The sequence below is a fragment of the Geotrypetes seraphini genome, chromosome 2, assembly GCF_902459505.1.
Source record: "Geotrypetes seraphini chromosome 2, aGeoSer1.1, whole genome shotgun sequence".
Taxonomy (NCBI): Eukaryota; Metazoa; Chordata; class Amphibia; order Gymnophiona; family Dermophiidae; genus Geotrypetes; species Geotrypetes seraphini.
In genome coordinates this window covers 286,475,769-286,499,220 of record NC_047085.1, presented here as the reverse complement: position 1 = coordinate 286,499,220, position 23,452 = coordinate 286,475,769, and the positions used below count along the sequence as shown (strand labels likewise).

Here is a 23,452-nt window from a genome sequence, read left to right as displayed (position 1 = left end):
GCCCTAGTTGCACTCCCCTAAAACTATTCCTGTCATGTGTGACTGCAGTATTCTTTTAGCATGATATTTCTGTGTAGCATTCTATAATAATTTGGCTTGTTCAGTTTTCTTGATAGTAGAGGGGATATATGTGAAGGGGAGGAGAGACAGGGGTTTTGTTGGTCATTGCTCTGTATATTTATATTTATAAAATGACAATTGTACAGAATATTGTTTCTTTTTATACTTTAATAAAATATGTTCAATATAAAATCATAACTGAGACTTATGCGGATGGGATCAGATGGTTTGCGGGGACTGAGCTTGCGGAGATGGGGTGGAAATGTGTTTTTTAAATTTCAGTCTTAGTAGTTTGCCGGTCCACAAAATAATTCTTTTATTTCTGCCGGTCCACGGGTGTAAAAAGTTTGAAAAACACTGCTCTAGAGCAGAGTCGGCAGCTGCGCTGAGGTACAGGAAGGTCCCCCGATGACTCGTCTGCCGGCTTTGCTCTGGAAGAAGTAAGTTATGTCGGAGGGGGTGGACCTGGCAGATGCAGTCATCATGGGTCCTTGCCGCAATTCCCTGCTTCTGCCAGGTCAACCCCCTCCGACGTAATTTACTTCTTCCAGAGCAAAACCTGGAATCATCGCGGGACCTTCCAGCATGCGGCTGCTGACTCTGCTCCAGAGCTAGTATGTCAGAGTGGGGTGGACCGGCAGCCGGCAGCTACAGTCATTGCGATAAAGGAGCAGGACTGCTGGAATGAAAGAGTGGTGCAGGGAGAGAAAGGGTGCAGGGTGGAATGGAAAGGGGTGCTGATGGAATTGATGTACAGGGAAAGGGGAGAGAGACATAAGGGGGAAGGATACTGGATGGAATTGGATTGGAGGGAAAGAAAGGGGGCAGATGCTGATTGAAGAGGGGTGGATGGAGAGAGAAAGGGAAGAAATTGGATGGTAGTGTGGCGGGTAGAGGTGAAGCCTATGCTGGATGAAAGTGCAGATGGGAGAGATAAGAGAGCAAATGCAGGAAGGAAATGGGAGGAGAGAAAGAGGGGAGCAGATGATGGAAGTGGACAGAGAGAGGAGAAGACTAGATGGAAGGGGTAGAGAAAGAGTGCATAAATAAAAGGAGGGGATAAATAAAAGGAGGGCACATGATGGGGGAAAAGGATTGAGTTAGGGAAATACTGGAGGGTTGAGGGAAAGATGTGGCGAGCTGTAGGTAGACAGTAAAAAAGGAAATTGATGAGAGGGTAATAAGAGCGTAATCTAAATGGATGCAGAAAATAAATTTAAAAGGAAAACGAGGGAAGAAAGGGTTTGCAGAAGAGAGGTGTGGGAGAGGGAAGGAGAGGAGAGAGATGCCAGACCAATGGGGGTGAAAGGAGAGATGGAAGGGGGAGGCATACGGTTTCTGGAAGGGGCATAGAAGGAGAGAAGATGCCATATAGGGGCAGTGGATGGAAGGAAGAGAGTAACAGGAAGATAAGGAAAGCAGAAACCAGAGAAGACAAAGGTAGAAAAAAATTTTCCATTTATTTATTGCTTTAGGAGACATGTGTCACTGTTTCTGTGATGTTGCATTGTATGCAGAGTCCAGTTTCTTGCTGGTTCAATTTAACCTTTGCCGCCCCTTTTACAAAACTGTGGAGCATTTTTTTAGCGCCAGCCGTGGTGGTAGCAGCTCTGATGCTCAGAGTTCTATGAGTGTCAGAACTGTTACCACCGTGGCTAAAATCCACACAGTTTTGTAAAAGGGGGAGGGGTTAGTTTGTGATGACATATTCAATACTAGGTGAAGGTGTTTTCTGTGTTCTGTGTGTTCGAAAGACATGGTTTTCTGTTAGGATTGACGGTGTAGGATTGATCTGTACTAGTCTGGCTTGTTTAGTTTTACAATGGGTATATTGATGTTGTACTGCTCACTGCATATGTAAGATGCTGCCTTTTCCTAGGTACTCATTGTGATGTGTGGCTTGTTACTAAAAATCATGTTTTTCGTACAGATAGTGGGGGGTGCCACTGACTATTTTAATAGTCTGGACTGATTCCATACTGTTTATATCTTTTTGAAGGTGCAGTCTCCAGAATTGTACTCAATATTCTAAATGAGGTCTCACCAGGGCATAAATATTTATTTTCCTACTGGCCATACCTCTCCCTATGCACCCTAACATCCTTCTAATTTCACCGTCACCTTTTCAATCTGTTTGGCCACCTTAACATACTATCACACCCAGGTTCCGCTCTTCTTTCATGCACAATAGTTTTTCAACCTCTAAACTGTACCATTCTCTCGGGTTTTTGCAGCCCAAATGCATGACCTTGCTTTTCTTAGCATTAAATCTTAGCTGCCACATTTCAGACCATTCTTCAAGCTTCACTCAGTCCTTCCTCATGTTATTCATACCATCAGGGGTATTGATTGTATTACAGATTTTGGTATCATCTGCAAATTGTAATTGTAAGGCTTAGTGTACACGCACCCTTTCATATTTGTGGGTTTAAGATTCACAAATTCAGTTATTTGCAAGTCTCTAAACCACCCCCACCTCCCTCCCTCTTCCCGGACCTCTCCACATCTTACTTTTAAAGCTTGGTAGTCTAACGGTGAAGTGGGACAGGAACAATCTTCCTATGCTCCTGCCCTGTGTAGAGCTGCAATCAAAAATGACTGCAGTGAGTTCTCACAGTCTCACAAGACTGCAGCGGGAACTCAAGGCAGTCATTTTCAATCATTATCATTATTAATCAGACTCCTGATGCAGGCTGTTGGAATGAAACACGTACATGTCAAGTCTAATTTGATACAATAAAGTATCAGAGTACTTCAGGTTGCCTTCACTGTTGTTTTTGATAGTCTACCTTTGAGAAGGTAGTTTCTCCTGTTTCATTGTGTGGCTCAAATTTGAGTGCCATTCACTAAATCTATTCCTCTATGTCTTTCTGAAATAGCCTCCCCAAAAACACCTTTGAGGGAATTCTGTGCACTATGCAATGCAGAATTTGCATAGGGAGCAGGAAGCAAATGAGAGAGATGCAACAGTATGGTGGTTCTCCTAAAACCATTTTCTCTCTTCCTTCCCTGCATAGAAATCACCAGTCAAAAATTGTGGGCCCAAATGCTGATTTGAACCATGCAGGTCTTTATATAGCTCCATGGTTCAAATCAACATTTGAAAGCTGGGAAAGTAATAGAAGAAGATACAGCCCAATGTGCAGCTATTCAACTCCTCCTTCTGTGATATAAGCGGAGAGACTGGAGCAAGTATGAGAGTTGGACATCCAGAGCTAGCTAGGGGAGAGTGAGGGTATATGGACAATACTCGGACTGGAAAAGCGTCACCAGTGGAGTGCTGCAGGGTTCAGTGATTGGACCCGTGCTCTTCAACATATTTATAAATGATCTGAAACTTGGTACGACGAGTGCGGTGATTAAATTTGTGGACGATACAAAGTTATTCAGAGTAGTGAAGACATGGGAGGATTGCAAAGATCTGCAACGTGACATAAACATGATCAGGAAATGGTCCGCGACATGGCAAATGAGGTTCAACGTGGATAAATGTAAGGTGATGTATGTCGGTAACAAAAATCTTATACACGAATACAGGATGTCCAGTACGGTACTTGGAGAGACACCCCAGGAAAGAGACTGGGGAGTACTGGTCAACAAGTCGATGAAGTCGTTCGCGCAATGTGCGGCGGCAGCTAAAAGGGCAAACAGAATGCTAGGAATGATAAAGAAGGAGATCATGAACAGATCGGAGAAGGTTATCATGCCGCTGTACCGGGCCATGGTACACCCTCACCTGGAGTACTGCGTACAGCACTGGTCACCGTACATGAAGAAGGACACAGTATTACTCAAAAGGGTCCAGAGAAGAGCGACTAAAATGGTTAAGGGGCTAGAGGAGTTGCCTGCTGAACTGGATTGTACACAGATAGGGCTGGTCTCAGTTAGGGCACTGGTCTCTGACCTAGGGGCTGTTGCAGGAGCAGACTGCTGGGCATGATGGACCACTGGTCTGACCCAGCAGCAGCAATTCTTATGTTCTTACTGCAGTGAGGGAGACAACACAAGCTTGGAAATATATACTTTTTATACAATCCCACTTTATTCCGGGACCAGTGGGTTATTTCTGTCTACTGGCAAGGATCTGTAGGAAGCCTCAAAACTTCCGAGGCTTTTACCCCCTCCCCCTCATACTTCATCACTGAGCATGCTCCTCTGCTCACTAGTTCTTTTCCTACAGGCCAGGTTGTAGGAGCTTAATTTTTCTGCTCATGTTTAATTTCATGGTATTTCAGTATTTTTCATTTGAGGGTCCGGTGATTCTGGTGGTACCAGATTGGCCAAGGCGGCCGTGGTATGATGACTTGGTTCATCTCCAGCGGGATCTTTGGCTCCCTTGTCATTCTCACCTTCTCACACAGGGTCTAATTGTGATGCAGGATCAAGACCACTTTTTTGAACAGTGGATCCCTAAAGTTCTCTACCTTACTTTTGATCTCCCCTTCGAGCTTGAACAGGTGCATCAGGTACCTGCCACAGCATTGCAGAGTGCAGAGAAGTCACATGCAGTTATTCTCATAGTGCTTCGCTTTCAACAAGTTGAGCAAATATTGGCGAAAATGCGTATCCAGCATAGCATTAGTTGTCAAGGACAAAAAATATTTATTTCTGCTGACTACACCAAAGAAACAGTGATGAAGTGATCACAGTTTTTGGCCCTGTGTCCTCATCTGAAGGCCCTGGAAGCGAGATATGATCTTTTAGTGCCAGCCCATATGAAAATAATATTCCAAAACAAGACCACTACATACATTTCGCCATCAGATCTTCAGGCGTTCATATCTGACCAAGAAGTTCTTCTTCATATGGACACTGCTAAAGATAGTAGCTGAGATGGCTGGCAGCTTCAGGAGACAGTATTCTCCTGACATAATACTTTGTGGTGGTCTTTTATGATGCCTATTTTCTCCCATATACTAGTTTTTTCTGATGTTATGTAAGCATTTGGTTCAATGTTCCTGCCAAATGGGTTTATATAAGCAGCATATTTAATTTTGTTATGATGTCAGTATAATTTGTTTTCCAATTCCAGGTCATGTTTTCTGGTGGTGGTGGGGTGAGTGTGTGTTTATGTGGTGGGGGGGGGGGAGGGTGTATTGATTTTCCTTATCCAGGCTCTTTACCTCTCATATTTCAGTATGTGTGGGGTTTTCCAGTTGGTGACTGGGACTAGGGAGTACTGTATGTATGGTGTGTGTTTATGTGTGTGTGTGTGTGTGTGTGTGTGTGGAGGGGTGTCTGTTTAGGTGTGGGGGTATGATTGTGTTTATGAGCGATATGTGAGTGAATCTGTATGGATATGTATATATAGGATGTGGAGGGTTTCCTCATTTCAATGCAGTTGGTTATCACTGAGATATTCTATGGGTCTAACAATTCCCATCAGTAAATCAAATGAGTGTCATGGGGGATCATAAATTTATATCTAGGAATGTTAAAGGTATAACACATACCATAAAACGTAAGAAGTTACTTTTACATTTTAAGCAATTACATGTTTCCATTATGTTCTTACAAGAGACACACCTTAATAATACGGAATCGTCGAAACATAAAAGGGAATGGGTGAAAGATTGTTTTTTTCTCTCCTGTTATGGGCCATGGGGGAGGGGGGGAGTTGTTATTCTCTTATCCAAACACCTCTCCTACTCCATAGAGAAATCCTGCAATGATGATGCTGGTAGATGGATTCTTCTTACTTTAGTAATCCCGTCCAACAGATATACCTTACTTAATGTGTATGGTCCAAATCAGGATGACCCTTCTTTTTATCAATCATTACTTCACACCATCACACAACATCTATCCGATTACTAAATAGTAGGTGGGGATTTTTATATGGTGATGGATGCTCATCTAGATATGCTTCCAACACACTCCTGGACATGCCCCTTTTCAGATACGCACTATAAAAAGTTAGGTGGCGAACTTTAGCGAATAGCATGCAGCCATATGCATGCAAATCCTAAATGGGGCCAAATAACTGCAATAATTTATTTTTATCACCCAATTATTGCAAGTTAAGTTTATTATTATAATTTCAAGTTTATTAGGATTTTATATACCACCTTTCAAGGTTATCTAAGCGGTTTTTACAATCAGGTACTCAAGCATTTTTCCCTATCTGTCCCGGTGGGCTCACAATCTATCTAACATACCTGGAGCTATGGAGGATTAAGTGACTTGCCCAGGGTCACAAGGAGTAGTGCGGGGTTTGAACCCACAACCCCAGGGTGCTGAGGCTTTAGATCTAACCACTGCACCACACACTCCTTCATTACTCAATGAAGTTGCATGCACAAATTGGGCATGTGCCCAAATTTGTGTGTGTAATTTTAGGCACCATATATAAAATCCAGGGGTCTGTATATAATTGCCAATTCCTCTTCATTCCACTAATTCTTCACTTCCAGTACACTTACGGTATGTATGTATTCAACAACAAGGGTCCTTTTTACAAAACAAGAACATAAGAATAGCCTTACTGAGTTAGACCAATAGTCCATCAGGCCCAGTAGCCCGTCTTCATGGTAGCCAATTCTGGTCCCTAGTACCTGGCCAAAACCAAAGGAGTAGCAACATTTCATGCTACCAATTCAAGGCAAGCAGTGGCTTCCCCCATGTCTTTCTCAATAACAGACTATGGATTTTTGCTCCAGTAAATTGTCCAAACCTTTCTTAAACCAGCTACGCTATCCCTCTTATCACAACCTCTGGCAACATATTACAGAGCTTAACTATTCTCTGAGTTAATTTTTTTTTTCTCCTATTGGTTTTAAAAGTATTTATTTATTTAACAATTTATATACCGCATAAAACTATGTGGTTAACACATTGCTTCCATACATATTATCCTGCTCGCCCTTTAGTCGCACACATATGACACAAATAGACAAAGTCAAAAATAGGAAAGGTGAGGATGATTGTACAAACAAAATTTTCAGGGCTGAGAAGTCAAAGCAAAATATATATAACACAGAAAGAAGACTTCTCAGAAGAGAGGTCACAAACTTATTTTTAGAAAAAGATTCAATTACTGTGAAGGACACTTAGGCATACACTCAGAATATGTGTAGTCCGACCAAGAGCCAAAGCTCCTATAGCCGAACCCACCATCCCATCACTATGTATGGCTATTAAGTATTGAAAATAAGGTGTTCTTCTGAAATATCTGACTGAATTTTTCAATGGCAGGAAGGATAAAGAAATTCTAATTAACAAATTTAAAGAAATCCTACCTAACAAATTTAAGTTAAGTAGGATTTCTTTATCCTTCCTGCCATTGAAAAATTCAGTCAGATATTTCAGAAGAACACCTTATTTTCAACACTTAATAGCCATGTGATGGGACGGTGGGTTCGGCTATAGGAGCTTTGGCTCTTGGTCGGACTACACATATTCTGAGTGTATGCCTAAGTGTCCTTCACAGTAATTGAATCTTTTTCTAAAAATAAGTTTGTGACCTCTCTTCTGAGAAGTCTTCTTTCTGTGTTACAAACAATAGACAGACACAAATATTTCCCTGTTACTTCATCCAGTGTTCCCTAGTCTTTGTAATTTTTGATGGAGTGAAAAATCGATCCACTTGTACCCATTCTACTTCACTCAGGGTTTTGTAGGCTTCAATCATATCTCCCCTCAGCCATCTCTTATCCAAGCTGAGAGTCCTAACCTTTTTAGTCTTTCCTCATACGAGAGGAGTTTCATCCCGTTTATAATCTTGGTCACTCTTCTTTGAACCTTTCCTAGTGCCGCTATATCTTTCTTGAAATAAGGATACCAGACTTGAACACAATACTCTAGATGAGGTTGCACCTAGGAGCGATACAGGGGCATTATAAAATTCTTAGTCTTGTTAATCATAGAAACATAGCAACATGATGGCAGATAAAGACCTAAATGGTCCATCCAGTCTGCCCATAAGTTATACCCATTAAAAAATACATGATTAGATTAACATGTCTCTTCTTTGATATTTCTGGACCATAGACTGTAAATTCTGGTATTGTCCTAGGTTCCAAATGCTGAAGTTGCCGTCCAAGCTCACTCCAGCCTATCCAACGATCCTGTTGGTTACAGGATATCTATGGTAAAGGCTGGCCAATAACATCCTCATGTTCCATATTAGTGAAGTTCACATTGATGCCCACCCCAATTCATCCTACCTACACCAAATCACCATATAAGGAACACAGAAATCCTTTATTTTTATCCCACACTTTTTTAAATTCCATCATTGTTTTCCTCTCCACCTCTTCCCTTGGGAGGGCATTTCAGGCATCTATCATCCTCTCCATGAAGAAAAATTTGCGAACATTGCTCCTAAGTCTTCCTTCCTCCAACCTCAAATTATGCCCTCTAGTTTTACCATTTTTTCTTCTCTGGAAAAGATTTGGTTCCATATTAATGCTTTCAAGTACTTAAAAATCTGCATCATATCGCCCCTGTCCCTCTTCTCCTCCAGAGCAGTGGCGTACCTAGGGTATGTGGCACCCGGGGCCCATCATTTTTTGACACCCCCCCCCCCCCCCCCCATGTAAAAAAAATTTTTTTTTTTTTTTTTTTTTTTGCAATAACCATGAAATGGAATAAATGGTCAGAATAGAAACAGGCAGTGAAAATTTTCTTTTATTGAACCTCATATATGTAACCATTATTCCAAACATAACATAACGCCTGTCCCTTCCCCTTGTAGGCCTGTCCCCCCCTTGAAGGCCTGCACCCCCCCTTGAAGGCCTGTCCCCCCCCCCTTGTAGGCCTATCCCCCCCTTGAAGGCCTGCCTGCCTTTCCCCCCTTGAAGGCCTGCACCCCCTTGAAGGTCTGCACCCCCCCAAAGGCCTACACCCCCCCCCCGAAGGCCTGTCCCCCCTTGAAGGCCTGCCTGTCACCCCCTCCCCCTTGAAAGCCTGCTTGCCCGCCCGCCCGCCCCAACTTCCTGACCCCCAAACGCATTTTGCAGGGGCGACCTGCTTCCGCCCTCCGCCCCCTACCGCCGGGGCTCGCCGCTTCTACTTGCCTCGGTCTTGGTGATGCGATGCCTGGCCAGTTTCACTACGGCGAAGTTGCCCTTTCCCAGGGTGCGCTCGATGTCGTAGAAGCCCACCCGCACGGGCCCCCGTTGCAAGTGCCTCTGACCATCCGTCATGACCATGGCTGAGAGTCGGAGTGGGGCGGGGGAGGGGAGGAGGGACGGGGAACGGAACGGCAGCGGCAAAACGCGGGCAGAGGAGAGCTCGAGGACAGTGGGAGCCGGGTTGCACCGTAACTCCGCGCGCCACTCCGAGCCCGCCAGCCCCAGCCTCCGACGTCTGACGTCAGAGGAGGGGCGGGATCGTGGCGCAGGAAGCAGCGCAGGGATGCTGACGCTGACTTCGCGATCCTGCTGCGGCTGTTCATAGGTGGTGCGGGGAGGCCAGGGGGGCGAGCGGTCCTTCGGGGGTGGCGGGGGACTGAACGGCAAGGCCGGGAACACCCCCTTAGGGCTGGTACCCGGGGCGGCCCGCCCCCCCTAGGTACGCCACTGCTCCAGAGTATACATATTTAGGTCTTCCAGTCGCTTCTCATACTTCTTTTTGTTCAAACTCCATACCATATTTGTTGCCTTCCTCTGGACCACTTCAAGTCTTTTAAACTAAGCTAAACCTTAGGCTTATATACCACATCTTATTTATAACAATAGAGCTCAGCACGGTTTATAAAAAATTAGAAAAGAGAACAAGTATAATATGAATTTGGAATAGTATGGAGAGGAACGGAATTTACAACTTTGAAAATAGTCAAGTTTTGAGATTTTTTGAAATAGAAAGAGTCCAGATCGTGCAGTTGAACAGAAAAATTATTCCACAACTCAGTATTTGTGAAAAGTAGAGATTTCCCTAATTTGCCAATTTAGATAACGCCTTTCTAATTATTTTTAAATCTTTATTAATTTTCTGTTCGAAAACAGTGCATTAAAATATACATACAGCACTTACAATCGATCAAAGAAATACTACAAAACATTTCCCCCCACCCTAATTCAACAACAAAAACAAAGTGCATTACTACAAACATACAATGAAAATCATAAACAGCACTTTCCTCTGGTCATAAGAACATAAAAAATGCCTGCACCGGATTAGACCTGGGGTCCATCTAGTCCGGCGATCCGCACACGTGGAGGCTCAGCCAGGCACACACTGGCGAATACACTAGTCACTCGTATCCCTCAATGTCTTCTGCATGAAGATGTGCGTCCAATTTTCCCTTAAATCCTAGATTGGTGGTTTCATCCACCAGCTCTTTCAGGAGAGAGTTCCAGGCGTTCACCACTCGCTGTGTGAAGCAGAACTTTTTGACGTTTGTCCTGGCCATGTCCCCTCTCAGCTTTAGGCCATGACCTCTGGTCCGAGACTGGGTTACATTTGCCAATGTGAATAACGCTGTTTCTTGCTCACCATCCTTTCCCCCTGCTGGTGAGTGAGCTTGCTCCATTATGTCGATAATGGAGCTTGCTCCATTATGTCCTTTTAGCAATTTAAAAGTCTCTATCAGATCCCCTCTCAGTCTTCTCTTCTCAAGAGTGAATAGTCCCAGTTTTCTGAGGCGATCTTTGTAGCTCAAGTTCTCCATACCTTTTACTAGCTTCGTCACTCGCCTCTGCACCCTCTCCAGTAGTGTTATATCCTTCTTCAGGTATGGAGACCAGTGTTGGACACAGTATTCCAGGTGTGGTCTGACCATTGCTCTATAAAGCGGCATTATGACCTCCCTTGATATACTCGTGATTCCTTTCTTTATCATGCCTAACATCCTGTTAGCTTTGCCGCCGCTGCGCATTGAGCCGATGGCTTCAGGGTTCTATCTATCAGTACTCCCAGGTCTTTTTCTTGTTCGCTCTTCCCCAATGTTATACCTAACAGTTTGTACCCATGCTCCTTGTTTTTAGTGCCCAGGTGCATCACTTTGCATTTTTCTACATTAAAACTCATCTGCCAATTTTCTGCCCATCTCTCAAGTTGCTGCAAATCTCTCTGGAGTTCTTCGCTGTCTTTTTGTGACCTGATTGCTCGGCATAGTTTTGTGTCATCTGCAAGCTTGATGATAGCACTGGTCGTTTCTTCTTCCAGGTCATTTACGAAGATATTGAATAAGATAAGAACTGAGCCCTGAGGCACACCACTAGTTACTTCCTTCCAGTCTGAGTATTTCCCATTTATGCCCACTCCCTGTCTTCTGTTTTCTAGCCATTTTCCTATCCATCTTAGTATATCCCCTTCTCTTCCATGACTTTGTAGTTTTTTGAGAAGTCTCGCATGAGGTACTTTGTTGAACGCTTTCTGGTCAATTAATACAACAAAATATAATACCACCCCCCCCTCCCGGGATGTGCAAATCAAATAGGAAATACGGGGATAATCCAGCTAATCAATGTTAACAAAATTTGTCAATGGACTCCACGTTAATTTAAATATCTTATTACATGAAATTTCTGTATTCATTTTTTCATATCCTCTATAATAAAACCCTAAGGGGCTCATAATAATAATAAAAAAAATCTAAAAAGTGGCCTAAATGGGTACTTGGACGATCAAAAAGCCTGATCGTCCAAGTACCCATAATCAAAGCTGGTTTTAGACGTATCTAAAACCAGCTTAGGCCTTTCCCCTGCCTCTAAACACATAGAGCGAAAAGAGGCATTTTTAGAGGAGGGGAGAGGGTGGGAGGTGTGCCGACCTACACCTAGGCATACAGCAGGTATAACCAAAAGTTTAGGCAGGTTGTCTAGGCGGCATTTACACGTTTTGACTTAGACCAAGTCAAAAAAAGGAACACTGGGCTGATAGCTGCAGCTTAGCGGCCCCAGCAACCTGCCTACCCCCTACTGCAACTATCGCTGCAGGAGAGATGGCTCATCTCTCCTGCCACAATGGTGATCGCCCACCCCTCTCTGAACCACGGTACTTTGGGGTGAGTATCGTGGCAGGGCATCTCCCCTGCCAGCGATCCTCACCCTGAAGTTCCGCGGTTCAGAGGGGGGTAGGCGATCACCATTGCGGCAGGAGAGATGAGCCATCTGCCCTGTGGGCAGGGTTTCAGGCACCTGGGCCAATCAGGCTCTAAAGCCAGCCATTCATGGGATGGCTGGCCTGCCAGATGGACGGGCTTGGCACCTGTCCATCTGGACATCATTTAAAGATACGGGGAGAGAGATTTGGGGGGTCGAGGGGTTGGCGGGGGTCTCACAGGTCGCAGGGGGGGCCGATCAGGGGTTAGGGGGGCCAATCATTGAAGGGGGTACATTGAGGGCAGGAGGGCCTGGGATCCCTCCTACTTGTATCTTAGTGGGGTGGGAGGTAGGGGGTTCACCTTGCCAGGAGGGCTTAGGTCCCTCCTGCCCAATCATAATCAGCGGGGGGGGGGGTTATCGCCTGGGCAGGAGGGCTGGGTTCCTTCCTTCTCGATTGTAATCAGTGGGTGGGGGTGCCGCCGGGCAGGAGGGCTTGGGCTTCCTCCTTCCTCCTCATAATCAGTGGGGGAAGGGGGGTTCGGGATCACCAGAGCAAGAGAGCTAGGGCTCCCTTTTGCCCCAATCATAGTCGGGGGTTCAGGATCGCCGGGGCAAGAGGGCTTAGGCTACCTTTTGCCCCAATCGTAATCGGCGGGGCCAGGAGGGCTTGGGCTCTCTCCTGGCCCAATGTTGTTGGCAGGGGTCGTGAGTCTCAGATGTTTTGGGCTCCCTCCTGCCCCGATCGTTGTAGGGGGGATTCTGTAACCGGTGTTGTTTTTGACAGATACCGGTTACAGAATTCAGCTTTTAGGCGAAGGACTGTCTCCTCCTTCGCCTAAACAGCTAAACGTTCGCCTAAACAGCTGAACGTAGAGGCAAGCCATTATTTTAAAAAACCTCCTTTTGGACTTTTTTCTTGATAATGGACATTTTCCCTGCTTCTACTTTCAATGTTTAAGACCTTAGGCCAAAAGGGGACTTAGACTTTTTTTTTTATTATGCCCCTCCACGTGCGCAAGCGCACTTAGAACAGTGTGTTCCTTGACATTATGATGTGTCCCTCCATGCCGAATTCCATTTTCGAACAAGGAGGCAGGGAACACGCCGGCGACTCCCCCCTCCCGCCCTTACTCACCCAGACAACAAACCGCTGCTGAAGCTGCTGCTTCTCCTCTTCAAAGCAGCCTGCTGAGAATCGCCGTCCAGCTGTAGTGAACTCGCAGGCCGCTGTCCACCTTGGTAGCATGTTCCCTCTGATGCGATCCCGTGCGTTAGAGGGAATATGCTACCGAGGTGGAGAGCGGCCTGCAAGTTCACTACAGCGAGCCGGCGATCCTCAGCAGGCTGCTTTGAAGAGGAGCAGCAGCAGCGGTTCGTGCTGGTGGGCCAGAAGAGGGAGCAATACAGGCAGGCAGGGGGCCAGTGCGAGAGGAAATGCGAGCTGCTTTGGGGGGAGGGGTGTGCTGGGGCCAGAAAGCAATCATGTTTTGCTCTGGGAGGGGGGAACAGAGGGGGCCATGGAGCAGGCAGGCATGGCACATCAGGGGGCCAGGGGAAGAGGGAAAGGGGGCTGATTTGGGGAGAGGGATGTTCTGAGGGGCAGACAGCAATCATGCTTTGCTCTGGGAAAGGAAGACAGACAGACAGCATCCAATGAGAGAAAGACAAAGAAAAAAGATAGACAGAAACACACACATATATTCTAGCAACTGTTAATTTAACGGGCTTAAAGACTAGTTTATAGCATAAACATAAAAAATTCCACCAAAAGGAGAAATCTAGGGTTCCTTTTACTAAGCTCCCCCCCCCCTCCCCCCCGCCGCTTCTTACCCTCATCTGGGAACTCTAGAAGATCGGACTCCTCGTCTGCTGGGCCTTGAGCATCTGAGCATGCTCAAGGCCTGCGAGTTCACGTTCACGTTCAGAACGTGAACTCGCAGGCCTTGAGCATGCTCAGGGGGGGTGCCAGATTGCGGGGGGGGTGCTCGTAAATCGAGCCACACTCAGTTTCCGAGGCACCGATTTTGCAAATGTTTTGCTCGTCTTGCAAAACACTCGCAAACCGGTGCACTCGTAAACCGAGGTACCACTGTATATATATATATATATATATTTTTTTTTTTTTTTTTTTTTAAGGCTAACCTTACCTTCTAACTCTTCAGCAATGTTGCTCACAAACATATTGAACAGAATTGGTCCCAATACCAATCCTTGAGGCACTTAATTTCTCACCTTTCCCTCCTCCAAGCAAATTCCATTTATCACTACCCTCTGGTGTCTGCCCGTCAACCAGTTTCTAATCCAGTTTACCTCTTTGGGCCCTAACTTCAGCCAATGGAGTTTGTTTAAGAGCTTCCTATTAGGAACCGTGTCAAAGGCTTTGCTGAAATCTAAATAAATTACATTTAGCGCACATCCTTGATCCAGTTCTTTGGTCACCTAGTCAAAGAATTCAATCAAATTTGTTTGGCATGATTTAACATTAGTAAACCCATGTTCCCTCGGATCTTGTAATCTATTAGATTCTAAGAATTACACTATCCTTTTCTTCAGCAACGTTTCCATTATTTTTGCAATAACTGAAGTGAGGCTTACCAGCCTGTAGTTTCCTGCTTCATCTCTGCAACCACTTTTGTGAAAAGGGACAACATCCGCTCTTCTCCAGTTCCGTGGAACCTCTAACGTCGCTAAAGATTTATTGAACAAATCTTTAAGAGGACCTACCAGAACCTCCCATCCAGTCACATAGCTTTGTCCACCATCAATTTTTCAAGTTGTTCATAAACACTTTCTTCTGTGCATGATGCAGTATCCATTCCATTCTCAGGTGTAGCTTTGCTGACCAATTGTGGTCCTTCTCCAAGTTTTCTTCTGTGAACACTGAACAGAAGCATTTGTTCAGCACATTTGCTTTTTCCTCATCACTCTCCACATAGCGGTTCGTACCTTCTTTCAGTCTCGTAATTCCATTTTTTTCTTCCTCCTTTCACTAATATACCTAAAAAAAATTTTGTCTCCCATTCTTATATTTATACCCATTTGCTCTTCTGCTTGTACATTCCCCAGACATATTTCTCTCTTCACTTCTTTCAGTTTCATCTACTATTCCTTTCTGTACTCCTCTTCTTGAGTTTTTTTTATATTTCACGAACACCAATTATTTTGTCTTTATTTTTTCCGCCACTAGTTTGGAGAACCATATCAGTTTCCTATTTCTCTTGTTTTTTATTTATTTTCTTCACATAAAGATCAATAGCTCTATTTATTTCACCTTTCAACTAGGAGCACTGTTTTTCCGCTTCCCTTATGTCTTCTTATCCAATCAGCTCTTTTTTCAGGTACTCTCCCATGCTACTAAAATCTGCACATTTGAAATCCAGGACTTTGAGTTTTGTGTGGCCATCCTCCTCTTTGGCTGTTATATTGAACCAACTGTATGATGATCACTACTTTCCAGGTGGGCCCCCACTCAGACATTAGAGACACTTTCACCATTTGTTAGCACCAGATCCAGTATCTCTTTTTCCCTCGGTTCTGTCACCATTTGTCTGAACAGAGCCCCTTGTAAGGCATACATGATCCCTCTACTTCTTTTCAATTCCGCAGACGGAACTTTCCAGTCTGCATCTGGCAGGTTGAAATCACCTAGCAACAGCACTTCTTTCTTTTCCAACTTTTGTATATTCATAATCAGACATTTGTCAATTTGCTGCGATTGAGTCAGAGGTCTATGGACAACACCCAAAACAATCCATTTCATATCTTCCTTTCCCCAGGCCCCCTGCATTTCAGTCACTTGGATATCTATCTTTACATAGAAAGATACTCCTCCACCTTTTCAAGCATTTCTGTCCTTCCTAAAAAGATTATAGCCTGGTATGTTGGTGTCCCATCCATGGAAATCAGTGAACCATGTCTCTGTGATAGCAATGATATCCAAGCCCACCTCTAAAATCAGGGCTTGTAGAGCCTGATTTTTGTTGCTTAGACTGTGAGTGTTTGTGGTCATTGCTTTCCAGCTATTATTCCGCAGCAATCTCATATATTGTATAGTTTTTAATTTCAGCTCATTTCCTGTTGCATCACTAGGAAGTTAATCTAATGTTGGTACAAAAATGCTAGTGGTACAAAAATGCCTTTTTACATTGTGGAAATTAAGAACCATCTAATATAATAAAGAGCTAGCCGTGCATGCACACTCCTATTTGCGTGTTCCGTGCATGTAGGTCTGTGACCGAAGGAGTGCGCATGCGTGAGTCCCCAGCCTTGACCACGGCTTGAGGCGTATGCGCCAGTTAGCTGCATCGGGTGACAGGAGCGGCTCTGGCAGCGGATGGTGGGAGGAGGGCTCATGGTCCTGCTGCCGCTGCCGCTCCTGTTTACAGCGGCCTGCACGTCGCCGACTCCCCCCCTCCCGCAACAACCGCTACCGCTCCTGTTCTTCCCCTCCCTCCAGTCACCTCTGCCATTCCTATTTAAAACGGCCTGCTGAGGTTCGCGGCCGGCTGTAGCAAACCTCGCAGGCCGCTCTCCACATGGTAGCACGTTCCCTCTGATGATCGCGTCAGAGGGAACACGCTACTGAGGTGAACAGTGGCCTGCGAGATTCGCTACAGCCAGCTGCGAACCTCAGCAGGCCGTTTTAAATAGGAATGGCAGTGGTGACTGGAGGGAGGGGAAGAACGGGAGGGGAAGAGGAAAAAGAAGGGCCATGGAGCAGGCAGGAAAGGGGGCTGTTTTGGTGGGAGGGTTGTGCTGAGTGCAGATAGCAATCATGGGGGGGGGGACAGAAAGGGGCCATGGAGCAGGTAGGCATTGCAGAACAGGGGGAGAGGGAAAGGGGGCTGCTTTGGCAAGCAGGGGGGCCAGGGAGACAGAAAGAAAGACGGACAGACAGGGGACCAGGGAGAGACACAGACACAAAGAATGACAGACAGACAGCGTCCAAGGAGAGAGAGACAAATAAAAAAACCCAGACATACAGACATCTATTCTTGGCGGCGGGAGGAAGGCAGTACGGAGTGCTGCTGGGAGGAGGGCTTCGAGCTGCAGAAGACTGTCCCCAAAGCCCCTGCGGAGAGTTGGGCCAACCTCTCCTTCCTCACCGATGCCGAAGAAGCTGCAGGCCCCGCTCCCTGTCGCGCTCTGAACACTCACGATTGGCTGAAGGGTGTCATGCCAGTGCTGCAGGTACAGGGGGATGCTTTTGTTGCAGAGGTGTGCTGGGGGGTAGACAGCTTTGCTCGGGGGGGAGGGGGAAGACACAAGGGGGTCAGGGAGAGGGAAAGGGGTATGCTGGGGGCAGACAGCTTTGCTCTGGAGGGGGCGGGGGAATGACACAAGGACACAGACACAAAGAATGACACACAGGGGGACAGTGAGACAGACAGAAAGGAAGACATTCAGGCAGCGTCCAAGGAGAGACAGCCAGCGTCTAAGGAGAGAAAGCCAGTGTCCAAGGAGAGAAAAACAAATAAACATAGACAGACAGACAGCGGCCAAGGGGAGAGAGAGAAAGAAAGAAAGACAGACACACACATCTATTCTAGCACCCGTTAATGTAACGGGCTTAAAGACTAGTAAAAAATATTTTGATCCTTTATCGTTTAGATTATTGATGCAGGCATTACTGTATTTTCGCGGATATAACGCGCACCCGTGTAAAACGCGCACACGGGTATAGCGCGCAGAAACCACACTTGTATGTACGGAAACTTTTGTATACAGCGCTCATGGGTATACCGCGCATGCTGCCCGACTCTCCTCTGGCCACCCCGACTCTCCTTTCGCCCTCCCCGACTCTCCTCTGGTTGCCCCGACTCACCGTTCACCCGCCCTGACTTTCCTGTCCCCCCTTGAAGTCCTGTCCCCCCTTGAAGGTCTGCCTGTCCCCCTTGAAGGTCTGCCTGTCCCCCTTGAAGGTCTGCCTGTCCCCCTTGAAGTCCTGTCCCCCTTGAAGGTCTGTCCCCATCCTGAAAGCCTGATGCCCCCCCTCGACGTCCGATTCTTCTCCCCCCTCGGCAGGACCACTCGCACTCCCACCCCGAAGGACCGCCGACTCCCCGACAATATCGGGCCAGGAGGGAGCCCAAATCCTCCTGGCCACGGCGACCCCCTAACCCCACCCGCACTACATTACTGGCAGGAGGGATCCCAGGCCCTCCTGCCCTCGACACAAACCCCCCTCCCCCCCAACGACCGCCCCCCCCCCAAGAACCTCCGACCGTCCCCCCAGCCGACCCGCGATCCCCCTGGCGACCCCCACGACCCCCCCACCCCCCTTCCCCGTACCTTTGGTAGTTGGCCAGACAGACGGGAGCCAAACCCACCTGTCCGGCAGGCAGCCAACGAAGGAATGAGGCCGGATTGGCCCATCCATCCTAAAGCTCCGCCTACTGGTGGGGCCTAAGGCGCGTGGGCCAATCAGAATAGGCCTGGAGCCTTAGGTCCCACCTGGGGGCGTGGCCTGAGGCACATGGTCGGGTTGGGCCCATGTGCCTCAGGCCGCGCCCCCAGGTGGGACCTAAGGCTCCAGGGCCTATTCTGATTGGCCCACGTGCCTTAGGCCCCACCAGTAGGCGGAGCTTTAGGATGGATGGGCCAATCCGGCCTCATTCCTTCGTTGGCTGCCTGCCGGACAGGCGGGTTTGGCTCCCGTCTGTCCGGCCAACTACCAAAGGTACGGGGAAGGGGGGTGGGGGGGTCGTGGGGGACGCTAGGGGGATCGCGGGTCGGCTGGGGGGGCGGTCGGAGGTTCTTGGGGGGGGCGGTCGTTGGGGGGAGGGGGGTTTGCGTCGAGGGCAGGAGGGCCTAGGATCCCTCCTGCCCGTAATGTAGTGCGAGGTGGGGGTAGGGGGTCGCCGTGGCCAGGAGGGTTTGGGCTCCCTCCTGGCCCGATATTGTCGGGGAGTCGGCGGTCCTTCGGGGTGGGGGTGCGAGCGGTGGGGGTGCGAGCGTCCTTCCGGATGATGAATCGGGCGTCGGGCGGGGTGTGAAATATGTAAAAAAAAATTTGTATACCGCGCTCAGGCATATAACGCGCGAAGGGTATGCGCGGTATGTAAAAACGCGTATAACGCGCGCTTTATATCCGCGAAAATACGGTAGTTTTATCTATTTTAGACTACTGTAACATCATCTATTTAGGAGCGCCCCAAAAAATTCTAAGAAAAATAAGGATAATTCAGAAAACAGCTGTTCAATTGATTTTTGGTTTAAACAGAACAACCATATTAGTCCTTATTATCCTTTACTTCACTGACTGTCTTTGGAGCCAAGAGTATTATTCAAATTTTCCTGTATCTGCTTTAAGCTGATATCAGGATTGTCTCCAGCTTACCTTTTTCCTCATTTTGTGTTACATAGACCATCAAGAGAAACTAGAAACTTCTACTTATTTGCTTATCCAAAAATTAATGGGTGTAGATATAAGACCTTCTTAGATAGGACCCTAGCATTTCAAGCTGGTAGGCAACAATCTTGGTTAGGTAAATGTATTCAACAAACTATGTTATCCTATTGCAGTTTTCGGAAATTAATTAAGAACACTTTGTTTGATAAGTTTATTACTTAATGAGAGTTTTATTATTGAAATTGTATTTTACAAATATTCGTATTTTTTACTGTATTATTGTATTTCACTGATTGTCCAGCTCTTTTTATTATTATTATTAAACCGCCTAGAACTTTTGGTTATGGCGGTATAAAAGAATAAAGCTATTGTTAATATTATTATCTTTATCATTATCAAATCTTGTCTTTTGCTGGGGGTGGCCACCAGAAGTAATCTCCATAAATATGCCACCCTCACCTTCTAGTTTAAATGCCTAGAAGCATATTGTCTGAATTTCTCAGCTAGGATTCTTTTTCCTGCAATGGTAAGGTGCAACCCATCATTATAATAAAGGGCTCCTTTTACAAAGGTGTGTTAGGGCCTTAACACGTGGAATTGCGTGTGCTAAAATGCCACACGCGCTAGCCATTACCGCCTCCTCTTCCAGGGTAAACCATGCCTACGGCACTAGTATACATCTCTATGGATAGTAACTGGCTGCTGTTTGTAGGCACTTGCAAGTGTCTACATTAAAAAAAAAAAAAAAAATATATATATATATATATATATATATATATTTATTTATTTATTTTAATTGGTTTTAAACACAATCAATTACCGTGCTGTTTATCACCAATTAAAATATTAAGTTAGGCAGCAGTAGGGCACCTACCGCTACCTAACTTTTGGCACGGTTTTGAGAATTCGGGCCATATTGTTTTTCAAAAGGCAACACAGGGACTTAATACAACTAAATTCTCTGCAAAATGGATCCTATTGATTTTTGGACGGCCATTGACAATTGACAATATATAAGATAATACAATTCAAAATCATAGCATTAGCAATATTTTAATTGAGTAACTCAACTAACAGTTAAGCCAAAACATATTATGATCTTCCGTGCTTATTTTATGCTGAGAGATAATTTTATAACACTTCTTTAAAAATTTCCAAAAAATACTATGTGCATTTATATGAAATAGGTGCATAGAGCAATTCCCTATACTGCATAAATGTTTTCACACAAAATCACATGTGTTCCGAGGCTGGTGCAGATAAGTATACATATAATTTCACACATCTACTTGATAAACTATATACTGTACATGTATTACAACTTTTTCCCTTGCTTTACCCAAACTATGCCTCTGGGAATGTTTGTCACGTGAAAGTAGGTGCTGTGCATATATATGCCTACTTTTTATATGTGTATACTTCCATTCAAAAGATCCTGTGCTATGTTTTTATTATAAACCACATATTTAAAAAATCTCTTTGGAATTATGTATTATCATGAATATAATCTCCCCAATTCTCAGAGTTATTTATCTGGTCAGCAATGGCTGCTGATTGCTTATACCAGCTATCCACAGATATTCAGCAAGGTTATCTCTGCTAAATATTTGCAGTTAGGTGGGGAATTCAAAAATTGGCATCGGATCAGTGGCTGCTTAACAAGTGGTCACCGATAGCATGTCAATCACAAATCAGCGCCAGTTATAGAATTCTGCTTTTTTTTTTTTTTTATATCAGCACCTCAAATGGTCAGCATTTTAGAAGCCTACATTTAAGGCGCTGTTTAAGGATGCCTAAGGCTATTTCTGGTGTAAGCCATGCCCATGTCAGCCTTAGGTGTCCTTACACACTCCTAAACACTTCTGTGAGTGAGACACCAGTGTCGTAAGGCACCATTTGGCACCTTCATTTTTTTAGAAAACATGCTTCCAGATTGATTGATTAGCCGGCATTAGGGCACCCTATCACATGCTAACTTTCAGCATGTCTTTGAGAATTTCACCCTTAGTGCATAGCAGCTAACTGGCTATATTGTGTGATCATTTTCAGCAGAGGCCCTTCCTACCTGCATGTGGTGACTGGAGATGGCTGAGGGGAGATTGTTGCTGGAGGTGGGACCAGTGGAGGCATGGTTGATCGCTGCTGGTGGTTGCCTAGGATGGGGTGGCGTCTGCTTTCTCATTGGGGAGGAACTGGTGGTGTCTCCGGATCCATGGAGTGAGATCGTGCCATGGACTCCTCCTCCCAGTTGTCCGATGAAGGCAGAGTGCTGTATTCTTCGGGAGCTGCTCATGAGCATCCGCCGCCCACCAAGAGCAGTGCGGCCCGGCACTGGATTGTTCTATCTCTGTGCATCTTCTGTCTGGAAGCAATGAGTTAGGGCTGCAGCAGCTGGAAAGCCCGAGTGATATCTGTCCCGTCTGGACTTTTGCCATTGGGATTATTTAAAATATGCTGAGGCAACAGAGCTGCTTCAGAAAATTGGACTTCTGCCAGACTTATTTGATTTTGTTTTCCTTTTTATATATTCCTTTAATTCATTAAGATATCATTTACATAGATGGTGCTCCTATCTGTAAAGTTGGGAGTTTCTAGGAAATATTCTACATGCTTCTCTCCTCTCCACTTCTTCCTGCCCTCCATAGTCCTCCCTACCCTCTTCTAATCTCTTCCTCTGTAATGTTGCCTAGAGCTTGTATAGGTATGTGTGATGCACAAATGGAATAAATAAATAAAAATAAAGCCATTTAACACTGAATCTAATGGTTACATGGATGGATCATGCCACCAAGTCAGCCACTCATGGCAACACACACAGTGAGGAATCCACCTTGTGATGTTTCATGGCAGAGTACAGGAGTGGTTTGCCATTGCTTTCTTCCACACAGTGTGTAGTTCCACTATGTTGCTGCTGCCAAACATAGGGCTCCCTCAGCCTAAAACACCTGGTATTCCCAAGTGGTCTCCCATCCCGGTACTAGCCAAGCTCAACCCTGCATAGCTTCCGCTAGTAAGAGCAGGCCTACTCAAGGAGGCCAGGTTGTAGGTGATGGTTAAATAGGACCACATAAATAACAATCCTATCTTCCACTGCTAGAAACATAAATGGTTGGTGCTGAATATTGATCGTCTGAATGGCGGCCAAAAATGAAACTAGATATTCAGGGCCTGATTCTCCAAAGTGCGTCCCAATTTTAGGCAGCTGTAGGCGTCCTACAGCTGTCTAATCAGCCAATCGGGATGCACGTTTAAAAAAAAAATGCTCCCCAGGCAGGCCGCCTATATTGAAGGCACCTCCAGGAGCCTAGGGAGACCCGCACGACGCCTAAGCTCGCCTAAGGGCCTTAGGCGAACCTAGGCGGCCCTACGCGTCTCCCTAGTAGAGGAAGAGAAGCTTAAAATGTAGGCCAGCAAAATGCTGTTCTACATTGTAAGTAGACGCGGCCGCTATACTTATGGCAGCAAGGGATTTCCCTGCTGCAATAAGTATAGTGGCCGCAGTCGCGGCCGCCTGTCCCATCGCCGACAGGAGGATGCCCAGTCCTCCTGCCGGAACCCCCCTGGAACCCCCTCCCCCCCAAACTGGTAATCGTGGGCAGGAGGATGCCCAATCCTCCTGCCGGAAAGCCCGACGACCCCCTCCCACCCCCAAAACTAACCTCCCTCCCCCAACTAACCTTTACATGTTGGTCGGCTGGACGGGTCTTGCTGCCGTCCAGCCGACGGGCCCGCCTCTTGGAAATGAGATGGACCTGCCCCTTCCCGGCCCATCCCCGCTAAATCTAAGGCTTGATTGGCCCAGGCTCTAGAAGCCTGGACCAATCAGGCCTTAGGCATAGCGGGTCCGCCCATCCCCACTAATCCTAAGACATGATTGAAACGTTCAAGATAATGAAGGACATAGACTTAGTAGATAAAGACAGGTTGTTCACCCTCTCCAAGGTAGGGAGAACGAGAGGGCACTCTCTAAAGTTAAAAGGGGATAGATTCCGTACAATCGTAAGGAAATTCTTTTTCACCCAGAGTGGTGGAAAACTGGAATGCTCTTCCG

At 46.0% G+C, this 23,452-nt stretch overlaps 1 long non-coding RNA gene across 1 annotated transcript in view; it reads left to right on the top strand.

The window, feature by feature from the left end:
* Positions 1-21,860, top strand: part of LOC117353622 — a 54,939-nt gene extending 33,079 nt beyond the window's left edge. The window contains exon 3 of the long non-coding RNA XR_004537990.1: positions 21,451-21,860. This is a non-coding gene — a long non-coding RNA (uncharacterized LOC117353622). The remainder of the gene's footprint in view (positions 1-21,450) is intronic.
* Positions 21,861-23,452: the final 1,592 nt, after the last annotated feature.